This window comes from Pristis pectinata, chromosome 11 (genome assembly GCF_009764475.1).
Source record: "Pristis pectinata isolate sPriPec2 chromosome 11, sPriPec2.1.pri, whole genome shotgun sequence".
NCBI classification, from domain to species: Eukaryota; Metazoa; Chordata; class Chondrichthyes; order Rhinopristiformes; family Pristidae; genus Pristis; species Pristis pectinata.
Window position 1 is genome coordinate 29,756,355 of NC_067415.1, and position 23,015 is coordinate 29,779,369.

Genomic DNA, 23,015 nt, shown 5'->3' on the forward strand with positions numbered 1-23,015 from the left:
TCCCTGATTTACGAACGTCCGTACTTACGAACCGACCTTCGTGGTCGGTTCGTAAGCAGGCCCAGCCCCCGATCCTACCACGGTGGCAGTACACCTTCTTTGGCCCAACCCCGGGCCAAGTGCGCATATACGGCCGGGGAACCCCGGGCCAAGTGCGTATGTGCGGCTGGGGTCATGTGCGGCCGCGATCCCCGGCCCAAGTGCGCATGAGTGGACACTGCTCCGGGTTACATACAAAATCGGGTTATGAACAGTCTCAGAAATGGAACTCATTGGTAACCCGGGGACTTCCTGTATTTGTATCCATCTCAAAGAGTACGCAGGTCCTAAGGTTAATGCCCCATCCAAAAGACAGAAAAAAATATTGCAGAAGTCTATCAAACCTGCACTGAAAATGGACTGCAGTCCAAGGTCCTCCTGCCACTAGGTATTGAGCGTCTAAGCCCTGTGTAACAGCCTCTCAAATACTAGAAGTTAGGTATTTCCCAAAGGGGCCAGATGGGTGCCAATGTGCTCTGTATACAGAATGTGTTCACAAATCAATAACCCTATGAATATATAAGGTGAATGAGAACATGAATGTAAAGAAAGCCATGCACTTTTTTTTGCATTTCTTGTATATATTTTATAAATAAAGTTTAATTTTTAAATAAAAACAGCTGACTTCAATTTTGCACCCAAATCTGCGGAGTAGGACTTGAATCCATCTCTGCTTTAGAGATTAGAATGTTGCCAAAAGAGACAAAATACTGTGTGCCAAATCCTATTCTACACTGATCTAAGGTTTTCAAAATAATTTGTTGGCATGTGAATGAGATAGCAGGACAACATTTGCTGTTCTGACAGCACTGGAAAGCCAACATATAGTATCGGATTGAAGTTCTCCTGGATTCCTACGGTTATCAAGCAGCTCCTATGACCATGCTCTGGTGCTAATCTACATAATTACTGGATTTTTGCAGTTTAATTACAAAACATGCCATGGTGAAATTTAAAACCTTTCTCTGTAGGTTGCTACACAAGCTACTGTTTAACCACCAGGCTTACCCCAAGATAGTAAGTGTGCAATGTCTAGAACAAGATTTACTTTAAATATTACCTGCTCTGTTTACTCATCCTATATGGTAATTCATTCATGAACACCAAGGCACATAGAATGAAGAACAGTTCTAGGTCATTCATTCTGCTGAAGGTGATAACTAAAGATTTTGTGTCAATTCACTTTGTAGTATTTGTTACCCTTCTCATTCATTATATGGGAGGATGTAGATTTGAGTCATGGCCTGTGGAAATGTACCTCACTCCAAAGTATGCTTCAGAATAATCTTGCAAAGTTCCAGCTCAGACAAATCCACCTAGGGCATTTATGATACAAAGAGGCCTTGATAGCAGCAAGTGATGGTACCAGAGAAGCTGGAGGAAACTGGGTGTAGAAATTGGTTAGCATCACACCTATTCTATAGGCATAAGATAGATGTCTAAGCATCCAAATGGGCCACAGCATGCATAAGTTGTACATCCTGGATCTGCTCTTTCCACTATATTGGGCTCTTCTATAAGCAACCAGGATGTGCACTGGAACAAATTGGGAAGCTCTTTTCAAATATGATATGAAATTGGACTGAGATGACAGCTCTGTATTAAACTGGTTCACCAATTGGTGTTATCATTCAGCAAGGTTTCTTCAGCAGTACCATTTGATGGGATCATCCACTTTATACAGGTTAGTTCTTAGATTTCCTGATTAAGGCCTGGCTATTTTTTGGCCTATTGATTTCTGGTAAAAAGTTATTGCTGGTGTCGGACTATTTTTGGCTGACTCCAAAACAGTTTTGCTGCAATCATGAATAGCTTAGTAGAATCACTGACAGGGCTGAAGGAGGAAGAGGAGGAGGAAAGTAGCCAAAGAGCAACAAGAGAACAGGAGAAGCTGGGAGAAGAGTAGCACTGCATCTTGCAGGTCTGACCGAATCCTGATAGCAGTCATGATTTATTCTGTGCCACCTATATGCCAGTCAGGTCAGACAGTGGACTCCTTGGTGTTATGCCCTTCAGACTTGAATTGTTCTTCTGCCACAAACCTTGGATCAGCTGCAGAGACAGCAGACACTGACAGTGATATCTTCATCGGAATGTCATCAAATAGATGCTGACAAGTTGAAGCAACATTTCCACTCTTGAAACCATATTCAAGAAGCTTTGCAGTGATCCCTGGGTTTGTCATCATCTGCTGCATTGAGGCATTAGTGCTTAGCGCCACCTAAATGCTAAATACACCAGAAAGAGCACAACTAGGAGTATGAAACCCATGGTTCATCCAAGTGCTTGTACCAGCTGGTATGCCAAGAAATTTGCATGTAACGTATTTTGCAAGGCACTGGAAAATGCAAGAATTTTCTTAAAGGTGCAGAACAAAATACTTCAGACATTCTTATAAGTGTACTTTAAACTTAGTGATGAATACGATGCCCATCATATGACATCATGCTTGGGTGAATATGTAATTTAACAAAAATATTGCATTTCTATTATGACATTCATTTTTGCAAAGACAGACCATAATCCTAACATAACCTTGGGCTATTCTTCAATTGCATGGTTAATACCCGGCTAGGAAATATTGTAAATGTAAAATACTATACATCTGCATCACCAGGACTGTTAGCATTAAGATTTCTTGCAGAAAGATTATAGTTTCAACAGAAAGATATTCTTCAGCAAATACGAATTTGTGTTGAGATACTTTGCTATTTAGTGGAAATATGATGGTTTCCAACTCCCCCCTCCCACTGCCCAATGGGAATAATGGGCCGGATCTTGGAAGTTAGAAATAGTGAAGGATTACTACAATTGTATGGGTCATTGATGAGGCTGTACCTGGAGTACTATGCAGAGTTTTGGTACCCTTATTTAAGAAAAGCAGTCCAAAACGGAATCACTAGGCTAATTCCTGGGATGAGAGGGTTGATGTATCACAAGGGGCTAAAGAAATTAGATCTATATTCTTTGCAGTATAGAAGAATGAGGTGTGATCTTATTGACACAAACAAGATCCTGAGGAGATACGACAGCTTAGATGTAGAGATGTTACCACTAGTGGGAGAATCTCAAACAAGGGGACATATTGACAAGATTAAGATATGATCATTTAAAACTGAGATGCAAAGGAACTTCTTACAGAAGGTATTGAATCTCTGGAATTCTCCACTCCAGCAGGTTCTGAAAGCAAAATAATTGGAGGTTTTAAGGGGGAAGCAAATACATTTTCGAAAGATTAGAGAATTGGGGACTCTGGGGAACTAGCACAGAAGTGATGAGGCCTGGGGCAAATCAGAGAAGATCGTATTGATGGCGGAGGGGCCAGGCGACCTCATCCTGCTCCTACTTTATGTTCTTCCTGGACCAGGGTCTTTGCCTGCAACTGCTGCTCACGTTCCTGCTCGCCCATACTCACCTGTGGGGCACCCGCAGGGCTCACCTCACCAACTCAAAAAGTCCGGATAAGCCTCAGGACGTGTATGTGAGGCCTAAGACAATTCTTTTTTCCTCAGAGGGTCCCGAATCTTTCGAATTCTCTTCCTCAAAATACAGTGGAAGTTTTCAGGCAGATAGTTTCTTATCAAGCAAAGGGATGGAAGTTTACTGGGGGTGGACAGGAGTGCATTGTTGGGGAGACAGATCTCCCATGCTGTTGGATGGCGGAGCACGGTCGAGGGGCCGAATGGCCCCCTGCTGCCAACCGACAAGTTACGGCGGGGACTCCATCAGTGCCGGCTGCACGGCGGCTTCCCGCTAGTCCGAGGCTTATTGCCGTGGCAACGGTGGAGCAACGGGAAGATTTGGATCAGTTATCGCGGCTGAAAGGGTGTGATGGGTCTGGCAGCTTTAACGGCAGCATCGCCTCGGCATCCATCCGTTCCGTGCCTATACAAGCCTGACGGGTTGGCGACGCTTGGGGATAGACCCCGGCAAATGCGAGAGCCAAAGGTAGGTATTTGGGCGAAGGGTACGGAAACAGGGAGCAGATTTGGTTTGGTTTGGTTTGGTTTGGTGGGGTGGGGAGAGGTGGAGGGTGGGGTGGGGAGAGGTGGAGGGTGGGGTGGGGAGAGGTGGAGGGGAGGGTGGGGAGAGGTGGAGGGGAGGGTGGGGAGAGGTGGAGGGGAGGGAGGAGAGGTGGAGGGGAGGGAGGGGAGGGAGGGAGAGGGAGGAGGGGAGGGAGAGGGGGAAGAGAGGGAGGGAGGAGAGGGAGGGAGGAGAGGGAGGGAGGAGAGGGAGGGAGGGGAGGGAGGAGAGGGAGGGAGGAGAGGGAGGGAGGGGAGGGAGGAGGGGAGGGAGGGGAGGGAGGGGGAAGAGAGGGAGGGAGGGGGAAGTGAGAGGGAGGGAGGGGGAAGGGAGGGAGGGAGGGGGAAGGGAGGGAGGGAGGGAGGGGGAGGGGGGGAGGGAGGGAGGGAGGGGGAGGGGGGGAGGGAGGGGGGGAGGGAGGGGGGGGAGGGAGGGAGAAGTGGGGGAAGAGAGGGAGGGAGAGGGAGGGAGGGAGGGGGAGGGGGGAAGAGAGGGAGGGAGGGGGGAAGAGAGGGAGGGAGGGGAGGGGAGGGGAGGGAGGGAGGGGAGGGGGGGGAGGGAGGGGGAGGGGGGGGGAGGGAGGGGGAGGGGGGGGAAGAGAGGGAGGGAGGGGGGGAAGAGAGGGAGGGAGGGGGAGGGAGGGGGAGGGGGGAGGGAGGGGGAGAGGGAGGGAGGGGGAGGGGGGGAGGGAGGGAGGGGGAGGGGGAGAGGGAGGGAGGGAGGGGGAGAGGGAGGGAGGGGGAGAGGGGGGAGGGGGAGAGGGAGGGAGGGGGAGGGGGGAGGGGGAGAGGGAGGGGGAGGGAGGGAGGGGGAGAGGGAGGGAGGGGGAGGGGGGGAGGGGTGGGGGAGAGGGGGGAGGGAGAAGGGAAGGAGGGGGGAGGGGAGGGAGGAGGGGGAGGGGGAGAGCAGAGGGAGGGGAGAGAGGGAAGGGGGAGAGGGTGGGGGAGGGGGAGGGAGGGAAGTGGGGGAGGGGGGAGGATGGGGAGGGAGGGGAGGGAAGTGGGGGGAGGGGGGAGGAGGGGAGGGAAGTGGGGGGAGGGGGGAGGAGGGGAGGGGAGGGAAGTGGGGGGAGGAGGGGAGGGGAGGGAAGTGGGGGAGGAGGGGAGGGGGGGAGGGGAGGGAAGGGGGGAGGGGAGGGAAGTGGGGGGAGGGGGAGGAGGGGAGGGAAGGGAGGGAAGGGGGAGGAGGGGAGGGAGGGAAGGGGGAGGAGGGGGGGGAGGGAGGAGGGGGAGGGAAGTGGGGGGAGGGGAGAGGGGGAGGGGAGAGGAGAGGAGAGGGGGAGGGAGGGAAGGGGGGAGGAGGGAAGTGGGGGGAGGGGAGGGGGGAAGGGAGGGGAGGGAGGGTGGGTGGATGGATGGATGGATGGATGGATGGATGGATGGAGCCCGATCAGAAAGTCCAGGCAAAAGTGGAGTGGGGCTGCCAGCGACTGCAGCAGGAAAAGAGTCTGGAACACTAGGTTGTTTAGGGTTGGTGGGGGGCGGGAGATGGCTGAAGGATCCCCTGAGTGGTTGGATTAGAGGCTTACTAACAACCTCATTTAATAAGTCAATGAAAAGTTTATCTATTGGTTTTTGCATGGATAAACATAATGAAATCTCTGGTTCATATCATGCAAACTTATTTTAAATTTGCATGATATGAATCACCAAACACAATTTGCTGAAAATGAAGGCATTGCAAAAGGTTGTTTTTCTTGATTTCTACTCTCAGTAAAACAGAATAATTCCTTTCCAGATGTTATAAATTTGATATAACAAAATGCTGGAAACACTCAGCAGGCCAGGCAGCCTCTGTGGGAAGGGGAAACAGAAAACAGTTTAGTTTTAAGTTGTAGAGAAAGTGGAGGAAGAATGGATAGTACAGTGAACATTTTCAGTAAGGTGAGGTCAGGGTTGCCATGGGGTTAGGATGTACAGGTCATCCAGTCAATGCATTAATAGTGACAGTTATGGAGAAAATGAACCAAAGTTATGAAATGATGGTAATTAGCGGGTGAGAATATTAAAAAGGGAATATAAATGTTGTGAAATATGGGGCTGTAGAAGGACATGCTATGCTGATGGGGAAACACTGTGCCATTATCATATATAGATGACTGACAGCAGAAATGACCAGTCCTGATGCAGAGAAAGTGAGTTACCTTAAGCCACAGGATTCAACATTGAGTCTGGGAGTCTACAACATCCCCAGATGGAGATAAGGTGCTCTTCTTCAAGATTATGCTGCCCGGTTGTAAATATTTCAAGAGGCTGTAGACGGATGGGTCAGATGGGAGTAGGATGAAGAATTAAAGAGGAAGCAACAGGGAGCTCTGTATTGCCTCTGCAGACTGAAAACTAGTGCTGGATAAAGCAGTAACCAATCTGCATTTGAATTCTCCATTATAGAGGACATCACATTGTAAATTCTGAATGTGATACACTACGTTGGAAGTGGTACAAGTGAATTGATGCTTTATTTGGAAGAACAATCTGGGTCCATGGATGGTGGGAAGGAAAAAGGTGAAAGGACAGGTAAGGCATCTAATGCAGTTGCATGGAAAAGTGCCATAATTAGAATGATTGGTAGGGATTTAAGAATGTCCAGTCATGGAAGGATAGCTCCTTCAAAATGCTGAAAGGGGAGGGGAAGATATGTCTATGGGTAGAGTCTTGTTGGAGCTGGCAGAAGGTGTAAAGGATGATCCATTGAACACCGAGGCTGGTGCGGTAGAAGGTGAGAACTGGGGAACTCTATGCTTGGTCTATCCTGGAGGAGAGGGTGAGAGAAGAGGTGTGGGCAATAAATGAAAAGCAAACAATGACACTGTCCAGTTTGATAGAGGGAAAGCAGCTGTTCAGGAAGAAGCAAGACACTTCAGGGGCAAGTTTCTGTGGAAAGTCTGATCATCAGATCAAATATGACAAAGATGGAAGAACTGAGATTTGGAATAGAGACCTTAAGAAGGCAGGGCCAGTGGAAGTTTAATCAAGCTAGCTGTGGGTGCCTTTTGGCTTGTAATAGATATTGGTCACTCATCTATTCCCCAGTTGGAGATGGAGAGATCAAGAAAGAGAAGAGTCAGAGATGGACCATATGAAAGCAAGAGAAGGGTGAAATTGGCTGCAAAGGTAATGAAGCAACACCAATGAGGTTGTTTGTGTACCAGAAAAAAGAGCTGAGGAAGCTCCCATCCCCCTTCCTGCTCCCCCCCCCCCCCCACCCCGCCAAGTAGGACTGAAACAAACACTGTTCCATATATCCCACAAAAAGACAGGCATATATCTTGGGCCCATGCAAGTTCCCATAGCTACACCTATGATCTGGAGAAGGTAAATGGAATTGAAGAAAAAGTTGTTCAATTTGAGAATAAGTGCATTTTCTATTTTTATTCTTCATTGTATTTTTGGCAGCTTCTTTCTGTTAAATTGCCACTTACAGAACAAGTACACCAAAACAATGTATTTTGATAATTATTATGTTCTGCTGTTACTGCACAATATGCATACTTCGCTCTTCCCTAATTTCCACAAGCTGGAACATTTCTAATTTTGTAACACTTACATGTTCCATTTGATAAGCTGCAATTATTATGCACTTAAAGACATTGTGAAAAACTTTGAAGTGGCCAGTATATTTTTAGCTGAATGTGCAGAACTTCCCTGATGCAAACTCATAAATTGTTTAGTGTATGAAGACTTAACTGGTCGGATTGTTTGGTTCTATCCCCACAAAGCTCTCAAGTAAGTGAAAAATCAAAACACTGCAGATGCGATACAGTTCACTTTCAGGTCAAAGACCTTTCATCAGAAGTAGGAAAGAAACAAAACCCTGTAAAGCTGCAGAGAGGGTGTGGGAAGGGATGTCTCCGATAGGGTAAAACCAGGGTGACCATGGAAATAAACTGTAAAAAGGTCATCTGGTCAATGAGTGGATAGGAGCAGTTAGAGAGAGAACATGGACAAAAGAAAGTGAGAGTTACTTAAGGCAGAGCTGAAAAACCTGCCCAGCTCAGGCTGGGCACGTCCTCCACTCACAGAGGGGAAAAAAAAGGAGAAAAGAAAAAAGTTGGGGGAGGAACATGCTGAGCCAACATTACAGATGGACAACCGATACAGACAGAAATCAAGTTGTCTGAAGTTGCAGAATTCAGGAGATTGGTTAGCTACTAACATCCATTACTAAGCCTACCAATTCCCACAGCTATCTCGACTACTCTTCATCACACCCTGCCTCCTATGAGGACTTTATTCCATTCTCGCAGGTCCTCAGTCTCTGTTGTATTTGCTCCAATGATGAGACTTGCTGTACAGGTGGATCCAAAATGTCTTCCTTCTTCCTGAGCCATAGCTTCCCTTCTACCGTTGTTGACAAAGCCCTTGACTGCATCTTATCCCTTTCCTGACCCTCTGCTCTTACTCCCTCTCCTCTGGGTCAGAACAAGGATAGAGTATCCTGGTCTTTGCCTTGCACCCCATCAGCCTCCACATTCAACAGATCATTCAGTGCCCACTTCTGTTCTCCACATTACAGGAAGGATGTGGAGGTTTTGGAGAGGATGCAGAAAAGGTTCACCAGGATAGTACCTGGATTAGAGAGCAATAGCTATAAGGAGAGATTGGACAAAGTTGGATTGTTCTCTCTGGAGCATCAGAGGCTGAGGAGAAACCTGATAGATGTATATAAAATTATGAAAGGTATAGATGGTCAGAGTCTTTTTCCCCCAGGGTGGAAGTGTCAAATACTAGAGGGCATAGCTTTAAGGGGAGAGGGGGAAAGTTTAAAGGAGATTTACAAGGCAAATTGTGTTTTTTTTAAACAGACACAGAATGTTAGGTGCCTGGAATATGCTGCCAGGGGACGTTGTAGAAGCAGATATGATAGCAACATTTAAGAGGCATTTGGACAGAGACGTGAACAGACAGGTAATAGAGGGATAGGGAGACAGGGTTTAGTGCAGGGCATTAGTTTAGATTGGCATCATAGTTGACACAGACATGGTGGGCTGAAGGGCTTGTTCCTGTGCTGTAATGTTCTATGTTCTGTCTGTCTGTGGCCTTCTATACACTGATGCTTAACTTGATTTCTGTATGTACCAGTCATCCATCTGTGATATTGGTTCAACTCGTGTTCCTCTGATCTGCTGGGCACATCTTACTGCTCTGCATTTTGAAACTACCATATTTTTGTCCATATTCTCACTCTCTAACTGCTCGCATTCACTGATTGACCAGGTAAACTTGTTTACAGCTTATCTCCATGGTTATGCTGGTTTACCCTATCAGAAACATATGCCTTTCCTACTGTCCCTATTTGTCTACCAATTCTGAAAATGGTCTTTGGCCTAAAACATCCACTGTATTCCCGTTCCCACAGATGTGGCCTGACCCATTGAGTACTTCCAGCATTATTTAAGCTTTTCTCAAGTCCCGAGTTTAGCGTTTCCTGCTATGGTTAAGAATTTGTTTGAAAATTTCAAATTTCAGATGTGAAGAACCTTGAATTTGTTCTCTGATTTTTTTTAAAGATTATTTTGTATCTACCACATCTAGAATATTAGAAACATTTCAAAAAATTTTTGCTCTGTAAGCTATTTACAGATGGTTCCTATGACATTGCTCACAGAGGAGCCTCTGCAGAAGTAAGAATAATCTCTAAAATTTCATAGCAACTAGGATGTTGCTTATTGGAACAGCAATTCAGAGAATCATGCCTGGAAGTCACAGCCAATTGGTAGTGAAATCAAACTTATAGCTATTTATCATCATGACATCACTGTCACTGTGTTCACATTTAAGGCAGATAGATAATACTGTGAAAGCAAAAGGAGAATATATCTGATATTAGAAATATGAAAATTCTGATCAAAAATTAAAGTTGGAAAACAATTTCAAAACTGCATAGGAGAATCTAGTAAACAGCCCCTGTATCTGGGGGAGGACGACATGGTTATGATTTTAAACTATGAATAATGAGACTCTTGCAGGTTTTTAAAACACCATTGAAGGCTCAGATAACAATGGTGGAAATAATGACAGCAATTGCAGGTGATACGCAGAGAGCTTTCATCAAGCAGTTTGAACTGTGACAAGCTGCCAGTTTTGTTGGTGGTTCCAGGTCTAACTTATGGGAAAAAAAATTAGATTTTTAACTAAAATGAAACAATGAAGTCATGGTTTAGTCCCTTTAATGTGAATAAGAGGAAAGGAAGAACAAATTCTGTATTATAATCATGATGTGTGGTTGACCAACATTTATCTGGTATAAGCTGTACAGAAAATCTCAGCATCCAGCTATTTTTACCTTCTGTTTCTGGTCATGTATCTTCATGCCTTGGACCATTAGCTTCATTGTCATCAATTTGTGCACTGCTCAATTCAATTTTGATGAAAAATCATTCACACAGGTATACTGTGAGCTCCACATGGTGTGCACTTTTCTTACTGGATCCATGGAAATTGAATGTATGACCAATGGCATACAATGCACACCTGGTCATTACTTCTGGGATTCTGCAAGTTATTTAAAGCAGGTCCCAGCCTGTGGAGTTCTCTGTTCAGTAGTCCCTCTAAGTAGGAGACTTACTGTTCTTCTCCAGGCATCCACACCGACACCACCCACTCCTTTCCCATCTCAGGATTTTTGGCCATCCTCCCCTACACTGATCTACCACCCACCACTGAGAAACTGGAATTCAGATGAAAAACACTATGATGCTGGAGGAACTCAACAAGCTAGGCAGCACCCGTAGAGAAAAGCAGGCAGTCAGTGCTTCGGGTCAGGGCCCTTCTTCAGTCCTGAGGAAGGGTTCTGACCCAAAGCGTTGACTGCCTGCTTTTCTCCACGGATGCTGCCTGGCCTGCTGAGTTCCTCCAGCATCATTATGTTTTTCATTTACCACCCACCACAGTTCACCAAACCACTCTCTACCCACCTCTTCCTTCTAAAAATTGTTGCTTAATTTCCCCAACTCCTAGCCACAAACCTTCTGTACATCCATATATTGTCACCTACTCACAACACTGATCCCAACCACACAAATGCCAAGCCAGTCAGATCATCCTACTGATTCCTGGCACCCAAAACCCTCATCCCACCTGTACTAATCCTCACCCCACATTCCAATCCTTCTCTATCCCCAAATACCTACAAATCCTCAGCAGCTGATTGTGCCTCCTGCTCCTTCTGATGACCCCACCTGACTTGCTAGGTCCAGATGCCCCAACCAATTTGTTCACATTCTGTGCCTCTTTCATCCTTGCCCCACAGCTCCCAACCCCTTACATGATCCCAGTTTCCTTCCTGAATCTGCACTGGCTGAAAGTGCAAAGGAAAAGCTTCTGGGAATACAAGTTCTGTTTTGTAACACATGATGTATTGAACTTCGTGCAGTGCCTGAATTTTACATTTGTGGGTCTGAGCCACACAGCCATTAATGCATCTAACTAGATACCATTCAACTTTTAGGTCAATATGTCCAACTTCTTCCAGTTCAGATAAAGCTCATTAATCTGAAATGTTAATTGTTTTCCCCTTGGATGTTGCCTGATATAACAAATTCCGTTTTTAATTCAGACCTCCAACATTCAAAATATTTTTCATTAGTTGATGTTTAATTTTACCATCTAATCAATTTCAATGCAAAAAGTTAATCACAGGGAAAATACATTCCTGCTTGGCTGCACAAATCTATCAAATAAGAACCATTTTTAAGGAAAGCAATATACCTGGAAATAATTCAATACCATTTCATTAATAATATGTTCTGATTATTATTGCAAGAAAATCTTTGAAGGCTGATAGCTTATACCAAAGTTAGTTGTAAAGGATCCACCATCTGATCTTGCAGCTTCATATTTAATTAAGTACATTTGTTTCTAGTACAGTTTCTGCATTTCCTCTCACTTTCTTGGCAGATAATTACTCAGTGGAAAAGTGAATTGATATTTCTGCAATTCTTAACTATAATTAGAGGGTGAGGGTACTATTTTTATTATTTCTTATGATTCTTATGATTGAGGTGTACAAAGGAATGTACAACTATTTAAGGAATTGAAGCAATGGTAAGTCATTCAGACCCACAATTCAATAAGATCATGACTGACTGTTTACCCCAATGCTACTTTACCGTACTAATGCCATATTCCTTGATTCCCTTCATATCCAAAAGCCTAGCAATCTGTCTTGAACATGCTCAGTCACTGAGCCTCCACAGCCCTCTTAGGTTGTGAATTCCAAGGATTGAGTACCCTGTGGTGGAATGTTCTGAATGGCTGTCCGTTATTTTGAGACTATGGCCCATAGCTGCAAACACTAGATATGGAAAACATTATTCCTGCATCTGCTGCTGTAAAGCTTGGCAAAAATTTTGTATGTTGGACAGGAATTACTTCATTCTTCTAAACTCTTAAGAGCATACACCCAACCTGCTTAATTTCTCCTCCGAGGACAATTTTCCCCATTCCAGAAATCAATCTGGTGAATCTTCATTGCACTTCCTCCATTACATGCATATCCTTCCTTAGGAGGAGATAGCAGATATGTATACATTACAGGTATAGTGTCCTGTACGGTTTCAGCAAGACATCTTTGCTTGTGTACTCAAATCGACTTGTAATAATGCCAACATACTTATTGCCTTCCTAATTGCTTGTTGTACCTGTAGGTTAACTTTCAGTGATTCTTGCGCAAAGATACCCATGTCCATCTGAACGTCACTTTTTAATTTCTCACTATTTATAAGGATATCCTTTATTCTACCAAAGTGAATGATTTCATGTTTTTCACTTTATATATTATCTGACCTTACTGATTCACTTAGGTTGTCAATGTACCTCTCAAGCCTCTCTGCATCCTGCTCACAACTCACACTGTCATTCACCTCTATATCAGTAGACCTGGAGACATCACACTAGGCTTCCTCATCCTATTCTGCGGCACCTCACCATGATCACAGTCCCACTTCCCAATAATGACTTATTTGTTCCTATATTTTGTTTTCTGACCTTTAAACAATTATGAATCCCTCAAAATATACAGTATTTGCCCCCAGAACCAAAGTTCTGATCAAAGTTCACATTGACTCTGCCCTATTTTTCAAGTGCCCCATTACTTCCTTTATAATAAATTTAGTACTTCCCTACCATTGATGCAAGGCGGACATTGCTTTAGCTCGCCATTTACGTTCTCCCTTCTTTCTTAAACAATGGAGTTACATTTTACTATCTTCCAGTCTGAGGGAATCATTCTAGAACCTGTGACATTTTGGAACAACCAGTACATCTACTATTTTCAAAGCCATCTCTTTCAAAACCTTGGTCATCAGGTTCTAGGAATTTATCAGCAACCAGTCTCATCAATTTTTCTAATGCTATTGGTTTTTACTAATATGAATATCTTGCAGCTTCTCATAGTCTGTAAACCTTGTTCTCTGTTATTTCTGGGAGGAGTTCTGTCACCTTCTGTGAGGAGAGAAGATATTTAAGTTCTCTCTTATTCCCTTAATCGCCAACATAGTTTCTCTTTGTATTTATCATAATTCATAACACATGGAAGGTGGCCTTCAATCCACCGAGTCTATGCCAGTACTCAGAGCAATCCCATTCTCCCACTTATTTTCTTGTAAAGCATTCTTCTACACATGCCTATTAACACCACTAATTCTCCTATCACCCACTTAAATTAGGTTAATTGACTATTGTAAATTGCTTGTAACAACCAGCAATTGTTGCAAAGTGCTGGTTTATCACAATAAGATTCTGACCTAATCAATATGCATGAGAAAGTTGTTTTTTTAAGCAATTAGTAACAATTTGCCTGATTAAAATAAACCACTCTCATAACCCTATTACTAGTGGAAAACCCCAGTGACAGCAAATGTAAGGGTCAATAATAACCTTAATACCACTCATGACATGACCACAGTTCAAGAGGGAAGCCCACTCAATTGAAATAAACCCACACCACCCCCCAAAAAAAACAGTTCAAGCAAAACAGTGTCCTCCCCCACCCACTACCTTCCCCCTCTCACCTGGACTTGCCTATCATCTGAACTCACCTATCCCCTGCCTGTGTCTGCTCCTCCCCCTCCCCCCACCTTCATGTTCTGGCTTCTGCCCTCTTCCTTTCCAGTCCTGATGAAGGGTATCAGCCTGAAATGTCGGCTGTTTATTTCCCTCCACAGATGCTGCCTGACCTGCTGAGTTCCTCCAGCATTTTGTTTTTTGCTCCAGATTCCAGCAGCTGCTGTCTCTTGTGTCTCCAGTCACAGGGAGAATGTGCAAACTCCACACAGACAGTACCAGAAGTCAGGATTGAACCTGGGTTTCTGGAGCTGTGAGACAGCTGCATTATCTGCAGCACCTCTGTGCCTTTCTAGAACCATCAGTTATTCACTTCCATTTGAACTGTGTGAGATCATGTCCATCAAGGGCATACATTTTGTACTGTTTTCACATTGAAAGCTCAACTGCAATTTAAACATGCAGGCCTGTTGCATTTTTTTCACATTTCAAAGTATGTTTCTCCGCAAAAAATGGAAATAAGTAAAATATGCAAACTATACGCTAAGTGGATCTTTAGAATCTTAGACGTGAGACCAAGGAAAGAGAGCCTCTTTTAACTGATTAGCACCACTGGATCCAAGGTGAACAGCCAGGACCAATGGGAGGAGCCATACCATGAAGGTCTACTAATTATAATGCTCCATTAAGTTTTTTTGGCAGCCTCCAGAGATTCCTTTAAAGATTATTGATTAGGCTGTTGCGGAATTGGAAACAATTTGTCAGAGCAACCACAATGCATGCTCCACCTAACTGGGAATCAGTTTCTATTAGGGGGCCCGAGATAGACACTAAGCCTTGCTTTGCAGTTGTAAGTAACCCAATGCCTTTTTCGTCTGGGTTTCACATGCTTGGAAAACTGCCTGTGACTACATGATAGCCTCTGAGTCCCAGGCACAGAAATGGAATGGGGCATTATGCCTTTGAATCTTGCTCATTAGAGTCATAGTTAACACAGCATGGAAACAGGCCCTTTGGCCCAACTAGTCCATGTTGACCACAGCATCCACCCTGCTAGTCTCAGTTGCCCGTGTTCAGCCCATAACCTTCCAAGCATCTCCACTCCATGTACCTATCCAAATGCCTTTTAAATGTTGCAATTGTACCCACCTTGACCACTTCGTCTGGCAGCTCATTCCAGGTACTCACTACCTTCTGTGTAAAGAAGTTACTTCTCAGTTCTCTTTTAAATCTCTCCACTCTCATCTTGTACCTTCCAGTTTTGGACTTCCCCAACCCTGAGGAAAAGACTATGACCATCCACCTTATTCATACCCCTCATGATTTTATAAACTTCTATGAGGTCACCCCTCGTTCTCCTTCACTCCAAGGAATAAAGATCCAGCATGGCCAACCTCTCCCTGTAACTCAGGCGCTCTAGTCCAGGTAGCATCCTCATAAATCTCTTCTGCATCCTCTCCAGCTTGACATTGTCTTTCCTATAACAGGGTGACCAAAACAGTATACAATACTCCTAGTGTGGCCTCACCAACAACTTATATAACTGCGACATTATGTCCCTACTCCTAAACTCAGTGCCATGACTTATGAAGGCCAGCATGCTAAACGCCTCATTTTCTACTTGTGCGGCCATTTTCAGCGAAATGTGCACTTGTACGCCCAGGTCCCTCTATTCCACGACACTCATGAGTGCCCTGCCATTCATTGTATAAGTCCTAACCTGGTTTGAATGTCCAAAATGCGTCAGTTATCTAAGTTGAAATCCACTTGCAATTCCTCAGCCCATCTCCCTAACTGATCAAGATCTCTTTACAATTCATTGTAACCTGCTTCACTATCAACAAGACCCCATAATTTAGTATCATCAGCAAACTTGCTAATCGTGCCATGTACGTTCATATCCAAATCATTTACATACATAATGAATAACAGAGGTCCTAACACTGATCCCTGGGGTACCCTTCTAGTCACAGGTCTCCAGTCAGAGAATCGACCTTCAACCATCACCCTCTGCTTCCTATCATCGAGCCAATTCTGAATCCAACTTGCTGGCTCTCCTGAATCCCACGTGACTTAACCTTCCATATCAGCCTGCCATGCAGGACCTTGTCAAAGGCTTTACTAAAGTCCATATAGACAACATCCACTGCCCTACCTTCATCTATCCCCTTAGTTACCTCTTCAAAAAATTCCAAAGATTCATCAGACATGACCTCCCACGCAAAAAAAACATGCTGACTATTCCTGATCAGGCCTTGATGATCCACGTGGTGGTAGATCTTGTCCCTCAGAATTCCCTCCAGTAATTTCCCTACAACTGAAGTCAGTCTTACCAGCCTGTAGTTCCTTGGCCTATCCTTGCTACCCTTCTTGAAACACTAGCCACCCTCCAGTCTTCTGGAACTTTGCCAGTGGATAACAACAAAGCAAGTATCTCTACAAGCCCACCTTAATGTGCTTCAAGGCTGCAAATACCTCCTTCCTCGTAATAAGCATTTAATCTAAGACCTCAGTACTTTTACCCTCATTTCTTTGGCATGCATGATATTCTCCTTAGTAAACAGTGAGGAGAAATAAACATTAAAAATCTAAGTCATCTCCTGTGGCTCAACACATAGGCTACCCTGATGTCTTTAAGAGGACCTAGTCTCTCGCTAGTCACCTTTTTACTGTTAATATAACTGAAGAACCTCTTGAGATTATCTTTAACCCTGCCTGCCAAATCCATCTTATACCGTTTCTTTGCCCTCTTGACTTCCCTCTTAAGCCTGGTCTTAAACTTTTTATATTCGTCAAAGGATTTATTTGTACCCAGCTGCCTAAACACGATGTATGCTTCCGGCTTTTTCTTGACTAGAGCCCCGATATCTCTCATCAGCCAGGTTTCACTGAACTTGGTATGTCTACCCTTCACCCTAACAGGAAAATGCTGTCCCTGGACTCTTGATATGATCCTTTTAAAAGCCTCCCACTTGCCAACTGTTCCTTTGCCTTTAAATAGAGTCACCCAGTCGACCCCAGCTGGATCCTACCTAATGCCATCAAAGCTGGCCCTGCTCCAGTTCAGGATATCAACCTGTAGACCTGTTCTATCTTTTTCCATAACTAATTAAACTAATAGAATTGTGGTCACTGGACCCAAAGTGCTCCCCAACTGCCACTTCAGTTACTTGGCCCGTCTCAGTCCCTAAGAGGAGGTCCAATATTTGCTCCTTCTTGAGTAGGTTCCTCTATATATTGCGTGAGGAAACTGTCTTGGACGCACTGCACAAATTCTGCCCCGTCCAGGCCCTTTGCACTCTGGGTGGCCCAGTCAATACTGGACACAATGAAACCTCCCACTAGCACTACCCTACTATTCTCAAAACTATGTGCAATTTCTCAACACATCTGCTCCTCAAGTTCCTGCTGACTATTGGGGGGGGGGGTGCGGTCTACCAAGGTGACCATCCCCTTCTTATTTCTTAAATGGCCTCATTAGATGATCCCACAAGAATATCCTCTCTAAGCACTGCTGTTATGTCCTCCCTTATCAAAAAGGCAACACCCCCTCCACTCTTACCTGTTCCTCTGTCACGCCTAAAGCATCATTATCCCGAAACATTGAGCTGCCAGTCTCAGCCATGTTTCAGTCTCAGTCTTGTCTCGGCCATGTTTCTGTTATGGCCACAATATCCCAGTCCCTAGAGGCAATCCACACCCTCAGTTTGTCCACCTTACCTGTTACGCTACGTGCATTGAAGTAGATGCAATTTAAAGCAGTGGTCCTATTTGTCCTTCTACTGTAAACATGGTTATCCACATATGTAAACATTGACAACTTCATCCTGCACCTTACATTGTGCTTTCAGAAAACAGACATTTAAGATGTTTGCCTGCACTCAAACATGGACAAAATAGATAAAAAAGTCCTTCCAAAATGAAATTTTATTAAACTGAATATTTCTATGTGTTACTGAAGCAATTATAAGACCAAGCCTTACCTAGAGATGACATTTCAGTCAAAGTTGTGAAATAACTTTGATGCAATGTATGCAGACTATTGTTAGAATTTGCACTAGATCGTGTTAACATTTTTTGCAGCATTTGTTGACAAATTATTTATGGTAGTCTGTTGATTTGTCGGTAATATATTAGTGCAGGCTAAATTTATAGTTTAGGATGCAATGCACTTGGGTCTTATCCAATTAATATTACCTTAAGAATAAAAGTAATCAGTTCTACAAAAACAGTATTTACAGTCAAATCAAAGTGATATAGATTCCAGCAAATCGTAAAACTGTCCCATGACTAATATTTTGACAAACTCGTAAATATGCCCCTGTGGTAGTTGAGGAATGAATGTATTGATTTCATATGATAAACCAATAATAACTTCAAATTTGACATTATGGGCTCAATTGTTAATGGTAAGTAAAGCCAAGGGTGGAAATCTTAACAGCAGTGGAGGGATTGAAAATCTATCAAGGTCATCCTTTCATTTGCATTGGGATTGCATCCTTTAGGGCCAAGGGTTTTGTGGGAGGAGTGGGGTGGGGAGGGTTAAGTCCATGGTAACACTTCTCCTCTCACAGTTAAGTGCTTTAGTTCCTGACTGTTTTGGTTGTTTAAGTATTGGAACTGCTGCCAGTGACGCATGCTCACTTGTCGTATGATCATCAGTTGGCACTCCTGTTAAGATTATGAAATTCAGTGAGATTAATTCTGCAGGGCACCCATGGGACTTCAACCAGTGGAGTTGCAGCCCTGGAATCCCTTCCTACCTCCTGCTTTCTTGATGCAACCCTTTGACACTGCAGTGCATTTATTTGTTTGACAGTCATGCATGGCAGGACAAATTTGAGACCTCTCTAGTGCTCTCTGGTTATCGTGCTGTGGTCAAAATATTCTTTAGATCCTTGCGCACACACTGAGAGAAGTGCCTTCATTGCTGGAAATCCCGTGCCATGTGCAGTGCAGTCACTCTGTAGCTAACACTTCATGTACAAAATGAGTTCACTTTAATTTTCACCTCTACAGGAAGACAGGCAAAAAGTGTGCTCCTATGAAACTTCTGCTGACATGCAGCTATCTTTTCATTAAGTTGCTCATTCAGCATTAGACCAGTGAAGCTCCAAATATCATTCAACTGGGAGAAGTATAATATTAAAATAACAGCATGGAAAGTCTAACCTTTGCTCCAAATACATGCACTTTTATTAAAAAAATAGTGTTTTATTTTGAAAGTACCAGGTGAATATCCCTTTTGGGTGCTATGTGTAACAAGTCTGCAAAGCATTTTTGCAATTTTGTTTGCTGGTTCATAGGAAAATCATGCCAATAAGTGAATGTCATATAGATATGTAATTTTAACAGATTGTACAAATGAAATCTAATTCATTAACCAGTTAACTAAATATTTCTCCCAGAAATGAATGTTGAAAAATTGTTTGTTGATGGAACTGCATCCAGGGTCAGTGGTGTGTTCTTCCTGCCTGATGTGGGAGATCTGGGAGACCTCAAGTCTCCCTGATAGCTACATCTGCGGGAAGTGCATCCAGCTGGAGCCCCTTACAGACCGTCTTCGGGAACTGGATCTGCAGCTGGATGACCTTCGGCTCATATGGGAGAATGTGATAGATAAAAGCTACAGGGAGATAGCCACACCTAAGTTGCAGGAGGCAGGTAGCTGGGTGACTGTCAGGAGAGTGGAAGGGAATAGGCAGATAGTGCAGAGTACCCTTGTGGCCGTTCCCCTCAATAACAGGTATACCAATTTGGATGCTGTTTGGGGGGACGATCTGAGAAAGCCACAGCGGTCAGGTTGCTGGCACTGAGTTTGGCTCATTGGCTCAGAAGGGAAGGGCAGAGAAGAGAGAGAGCAATAGAGATAGGGGACTCTATAGTTCGGGGAGCAAAGAAGAGATTCTGTGGACATGAAAGAAATTCCAGGATGGTAAGTTGCCTCCAAGGTGCCATGGTCAGAGACGTCTCAGATCAGGTCCACAACGTTCTAAAGGGGGAGGGTGAGCAGCCAGAAGTTGTCGTACACATTGGTACCAATGACGTAGGTAGGGAAAAGAATGAAGTCCTGAGAAGTGAATATGGGAATCTAGGTAGGAAGCTGAAAAGCAGGACCTCGAGGATAGTAATTTCTGGATTGCTGTCTGTGCCACACACCAGTGAGGGTAAGAATAGTTTGATTTGGCAGATGAATGAGTGGCTGAGAAATTGATTCAGGGGACAGGGTCTCAGATTTGTGGATCATATGGGATCTTATGGGGAAGGTATGACCTGTTCAAAAGGGACAGGTTACACCTGAACTGGAGGGGGACCAATATTCTTGCAGGCAGGTTTGCTAGAACTGTTGGGGAGGGTTTAAACTAGTTTGGCAGGGGAATGGGAACCCGAGTGATAGGTCAGAGGATGGGGCAGTTGGTGTACAGGTTAATGCAGCGTGTAGAGAGACTGTGAAGGATAGGCAGTTGATAGGGCAAAATTGCAGTCAGTTGGATGGGTTGAAGTGTGTCTAATGCAAGAAGTATCAGGAACAAGGGTGATGAAATTAGAGCATGGGTCAGTACATGGAACTACAGTGTTGTGGCCATTACAAAGACTTGGCTGTCACAAGGGCAGGAATAGCTGCTGGATGTTCCGGTGTTTAGATGTTTCAAAAGGAACAGGGAGGGAGGGAAAAGAGGTGGGGGAGTGGCATTGCTAATCAGGGATAGTGTCAATTCTGCTGAAAGGGAAGACGTCCTGGAGGAATTGTCTACTGAGTCAATGTGGGTGGAGGTCAGGAACTGGAAGGGAGCAATCACTCTTTTGGGAGTATTCTATGGACATCCTAATAGCAACAGAGACACTGAGGAACAGATCGGGAGCAGATTTTGGAAAGGTAGAAAAATAACAGGGTTGTTGTCATGGGTGATTTCAACTTCCCTAATATTGATTGGCACCTCCTTAGTGCAAAAGGTTTGAATGGGGTGGAATTAGTTAGGTGTGCCCAGGAAGGATTCCTGACACAATATGTAGACAGGCGGACTGGAGGAGAGGCCATTCTGGATCTGGTATTAGGCAATAAACCTGGTCAGGTGTCAGATCTCTCGGTGGGTGATCATTTTGGAGACAGTGACCACAACATCCTGACCTTTACCCTTGCCTTGGAGAGGGATAGGAGCAGATGGTATGGGAAAGTATTTAATTGAGGGAGGAGGATTTATGATGCTATTAGGCCGGAACTTGGGAATGTAAATTGGGAGCAGATGTACTCAGAGAAATGCACAATGGAAATGTTGCAGTTGTTTAGAGATCACTTGCAGGGGGTTCTGGATAGTTTGTCCCATTGAGGCAGGAAAAGGATGGTAGGGTGATGGAACCATGGTTGACAAGAGATGTGGAATATCTAGTGAAGAGGAAGAAAGAAGCTTCCTTAAGGTTTAGGAAGCAAGGATCAGACAGGGTTCTAGAGAGTTACAAGGTAGCCAGGAAGGAGCTTAAGAATGGACTGAGAGCTAGAAGGGGGTATGAGAAGGCCTTGGTGAGTAGGATTAAGGAAAACTGCAGGGGATTCTACTCATATGTGAGGAACAGGAGGATGACTAGAGTGAAGGTAGGACCAATTAGGGATAGAGAAGGAAACATGTGCCTGGAGTTGGATGATGTAGGGAAGGTCCTTAATGAATACTTTGCTTCAGTATTCACCTGTGAGAGAGACCTTGACGTTTGTGAGGATAGTGTAAAACAGGCTGATAAGCTAGAACATGTTGATGTTAAGAAGCAGGATGTGCTGAAACTTTTGAAAAACATTAGGATAGATAAGATAAGATCTTTATTAGTCACATGTACATCGAAACACACAGTGAAATGCATTTTTTGCATAGTGTACTGGGGGGCAGCCCGCAAGTGTCGCCACGCTTCTGCCGCCAATATAGCATGCCCACAACTTCCTAACCTGTACGTCTTTGGAATGTGGGAGGAAACCGGAGCACCCAGAGGAAACCCACGCAGACACGGGGAGAATGTACAAACTCTTTACAGATAGCGGCGGGAATTGAACCCAGGTCGCTGGTGCTGTAAAGTGTTACGCTAACTGCTACACTACCGTGCCTGCCCAAATCATGTTCCTGCCCAGGATCGAACTGGGGATCTTTCGCGTGTGAGGCAAACGTGATAACCGCTACACTACAGAAAGCACAGAAAGTCCCCGGGGCCGGACGGCATATATCCTAGGATACTACGGGAAGCGAGGGAAAAGATTTCTGAGCCCTTGGCAATGATCTTTGCATCCTCACTGGCCACAGGAGTAGTACCAGATGATTGGAGGGTGGCAACTGTTGTTCCTTTGTTCAAGAAGGGAAGTAGGGACAACCCTAGGAATTATAGATGAGTGAGTCTTACTTCAGTGGTGGGAAAATTATTGGAATAGATTCTTAGGGACAGGAGCATTTGGAGAAGCATAGTCTGATTAGGATAGTGAGCATGGCTTTGTGAGGGGCAGGTCACGTCTCATGAGCCAGATTGAATTCTTTGAGGATGTGACAAAACACATTGATAAGGGTAGAGCAGTGGATGTGGTGTATATGGACTTTAGTAAGGTGTTTGATAAAGTTCCCCATGATAGGTTCATTCAGAAAGTCGGAAGCCATGGGATCCAGGGAAACTTGGCTGTGTGGATTCGCCTCATGATAGGAAGAATGTGGAAACTTTAGAGAGGGTGCAGAGGAGATTTACCAGGATGCTGCCTGGATTGAAGAGCATGTCTTATGAGGATTGGTTGAGTGAGCTAGGGCTTTTCTTTTTGGAGTGAAGGAGGATGAGAAGTGACCTGATAGAGGTGTAAAAGATGATAAGAGGCATAGAATGAGTAGACAGCCAGAGACTTTTTCCCAGGGCGGAAATGGCTAACATGAGGTGGCATAATTTTAAGGTGATTGGAGGAAAGTACAGGGGGGATATCAGAGGTAAGTT

At 44.5% G+C, this 23,015-nt stretch overlaps 1 non-coding gene across 1 annotated transcript; it reads right to left on the bottom strand.

Annotated features, from left to right (window-relative positions):
* Nucleotides 1-22,166: 22,166 nt before the first annotated feature.
* On the bottom strand, nucleotides 22,167-22,240 carry trnav-cac (transfer RNA valine (anticodon CAC)). The gene has a single exon. It is a non-coding gene; the product is annotated as a tRNA-Val (tRNA).
* Nucleotides 22,241-23,015: the final 775 nt, after the last annotated feature.